The 3,564-nt window shown below is 43.6% G+C and overlaps 1 protein-coding gene across 1 annotated transcript in view; it reads left to right on the top strand.

The window, feature by feature from the left end:
• The first annotated feature begins 3,390 nt into the window (after positions 1–3,390).
• DNAJC14 (DnaJ heat shock protein family (Hsp40) member C14) overlaps positions 3,391–3,564 on the top strand; it is a 48,177-nt gene continuing 48,003 nt past the window's right edge. Inside the window, exon 1 of the mRNA XM_075337004.1 lies at positions 3,391–3,535. The gene's annotated coding sequence lies outside the window, so the exon portion shown is untranslated. The remainder of the gene's footprint in view (positions 3,536–3,564) is intronic.

The following is a 3,564-nucleotide window of genomic DNA, read 5'->3' as shown; positions in this document are numbered from 1 at the left end:
AATGTTATTTATTAACTATTTTGTGTCACAGAAATCTCTGGTTTAACGGTATAAAAATTAAAAAGTTGAAAATTGCTAAATTTTCAAAATTTTTGCCAATATTCAATTTTTTTCATAAATAAACGCAAAAAATATTGTCCTAAATTTGGTACTAACATGAAGTCCAATATGTGACGAAAAAACAATCTCAGAATCACCGGGATCCGTTGAAGCGTTCCAGAGTTATAACCTCATGAAGTGACACTGGTCAGAAGTGCAAAATGTGGTCTGGTCATTAAGGTGAAAATTAGCTCTGTCACTAAGGGGTTAAGGCTCAGTATGTTGATTTGTCTTTGCAGCTCAGGGTTTTGCGCGGTTTCTAGAGACTCTGCTTTGGCTAGAGTGGCTGCTTTTTCTGCTGCTAGTTTTTTAAGGCAGCATCCAGGCGCGCTTTTTCCATTTGCGACATTTGCTTTTGTTCAGCTTATTCTACATTTAGGCGCGTTTTCTCAATTTATGACCTTCACTGTTGTTCACCTTTCTCTACTTTCAGCTGAACCTCTTGGTTATCAAAGGTTGCTCGCATTTTGGCAGCTTCAGCTTTTGCACCGGCAATGGCAACAGCACTGCTGATAGATGTCTATGAGGAGATAGAAGCTACGGATCTCATTCTGTACGAGGATTTGTGGGACATGTTGCCTTTAGGGGTATGCTTGGATTTGCAGAGATTGCTGTAGCCTCTGAGTAGCCGGTGCCTTGAATCCCACTAGCTGGATAGCCGCTGTTTCACTGTTCTGTACTCCCTACACGGGTCCTGGGGCGTATGGAGATTGACAGGCAGCTAAACCGTTATTTATCCACTATTGCAATAAGGAGACTGTTGCTTGAAGGAAGTCTGTATTTATTGAACATTAGTAGATGTTTGTTAGGTGAAACTGGAACAATAAGATATGTACAATCAGTACGTGTATAATATAACAGAGAACATACATACAGAGCCTGACAATATACATACAGATGTAAGTTAGCTTAAACCTAACTTAATATATGCAGCTATCTAACATGGTGAGAGTCCAGAGCTGCAGATGACAATAAAAACATATATTTCCTTACCAGCAATGCTATCACACAGGGGATAAAATGGAGAATGTCCTCAGTTTGTAAGTCAGCAGGAAATGGAGGAATCCTACCCAGAAGGCACCACAAGGGGGAGGAGAAAGGCAGCATGAAACACAAGGCTGGTGCTACTAAAGTTTGGTCACTAGACGGAGCAAAAGTACAACCTAGTAAAGGAAACATTAGTCTACAGCAAAGCAAACAATGAAAAACAAGGACTGAATGCAGAACAATTATTATTTACATTTTCTTTTAGAAACTTTTTTTTTTTAGGGGGAGATTATTTTTACTCGCATCTTGAAAGTTGAGGAGCGACTGTTCCATCAGAGAGAGCCGACAGGTCCGAAAGAGATGATCCAAGAAAGAATAAAAAAAAGATAGCTAGCTAGCCAGCTAAGGGAACTAGCTAGCCAGTTAGGCCAGCCTGCTTGTGAGCTAGCAAGCCAGTCAGCCAAACAGTCAGCCAGCTCGGAAGCAAGCCAGCTGTTAAGCCAGCCAACCAACTAGCCAGCCAGTCAGCTATACTGATAGCTAGCCATCCAGCTATTTAAGTAGCCAGCTAGCTAGCCAGCAAACCAGCCAACCAGCTAGTGTATAGCCAGCCTGTCAGCAATCAACCCAACTAGCTAGTCAGCCACTGAGCTTGCCAGCCAGATAGATAGCCAGCTGAACAACTGTCACACCTACTTTCAGGCAGTCAGATTGATAGGCAGTGGGCACATTGTGAGATCAGCAGGCATTGTGTGACACAAAAGCGATCTAAACAACCAGCGATCAAGCCAGCTAGGCAGACAGTCAATCAGCCAGCCAGCTATCTAGCTAACCAGAGGGAGGCGTCTGGTCACAAAAGACATAACTTAAAGAAAAAAAACTGTAGAAAAATGGTTCTGAGCACCACTGGCAAACACACAGAAAAGGGGCCCTGTGCAAGAACAGTATATGGGCCCTGTGACACCCAAAAGCTCATCAAAATGCACAATTCCACCTGCTTTGGAGGTAGAAATGGCCCCAAACCTCTTGGGTCCCTGTGCGACCATACAGGCTGCACCAATGATATGTCCCTCCTGCATCACACATACACAGATGACATAATTACATGTATATCATAGACATATATCACACATTAAACACATCATACATACAGATCACACACACATATCATACACAGATGATCATACACACATATAACACACACATATATACATACAGGACACACACATATACATACAGATCGAACACTTTAAACACACATATCACACACACATGATCATACACACATATCATACATACAGATCACACATACCACACATACAGATCACACACTTTCCACACACATATCATACACACAGATGATCATACACATATCACCACCGTGCGGAGCTGCCGCCCCACCACCGTGCGGAGCTGCCGCCCCACCACCGTGCGGAGCTGCCGCCCCACCACCGTGCGGAGCTGCCGCCCCACCTACACCCCACCTACTGTCTCCTCCCCAAAATCTTTTAGGATGTAAGCCCGCAAGGGCAGGGCCCTCTTCCCTCTGTACCAGTCTGTCTATTGTAACTTGTATATGTATTCTGTATGTAACCCCCTCATGTACAGCACCATGGAATCAATGGTGCTCTATAAATAAACAATAATAATAATAATAATATCACACATACAGATCACACACATATACATACAGATGATCATACACACAGATCACACACACATATCATACATACAGATCACACACATATCACACACACTTATCATACACAGATGATCATACACACATATCACACACATATATACATACAGGACACACACATATACATACAGATCGAACACTTTACACACATATCACACATACAGATCACACACACATATCACACATACAGATCACACACTTTCCACACACACATATCACACACATATCACACATACACATCACACACTTTCCACACACACATATCACACACATATCACACATACAGATCACACACTTTCCACACACACATATCACACACATATCATACCATATCACACATACAGATCACACACTTTCCACACACACATATCATACCATATCACACATACAGATCACACACTTTCCACACACACATATCACACACATATCACACACATATCATACACATATCACACATACAGATCACACATTTTAAACACACATATCATACACACAGATCACCCATACTTCAGTTATCAATCCTGGCTGTACTCATTCTTCACCACAGAGCACGTTTTCGGGACGTGATGACGTCACTGGTCACGCTGACATGTTGCCTACGTCAGTCCCGGAAGTGATGTTGGGCACAGTGTCTGCTTTTAGCAGGCGCTTGGAGCGACCCGGGGACACGGGCAGCTGTTACCGGTGACCCGTGCCGAGTGCGGGCAGCAGGGGAGGGGCCCCGTCTTTTCTCCGGAGCCGCCGGCCTGGGTAAGGAGCGCCGTGCACACTATCCGGGA

The sequence above is a fragment of the Anomaloglossus baeobatrachus genome, chromosome 2 (genome assembly GCF_048569485.1).
Source record: "Anomaloglossus baeobatrachus isolate aAnoBae1 chromosome 2, aAnoBae1.hap1, whole genome shotgun sequence".
Taxonomy (NCBI): Eukaryota; Metazoa; Chordata; class Amphibia; order Anura; family Aromobatidae; genus Anomaloglossus; species Anomaloglossus baeobatrachus.
The sequence above is the reverse complement of the archived record's forward strand: the minus strand, read 5'-3'. Positions and strand labels throughout refer to the sequence as shown.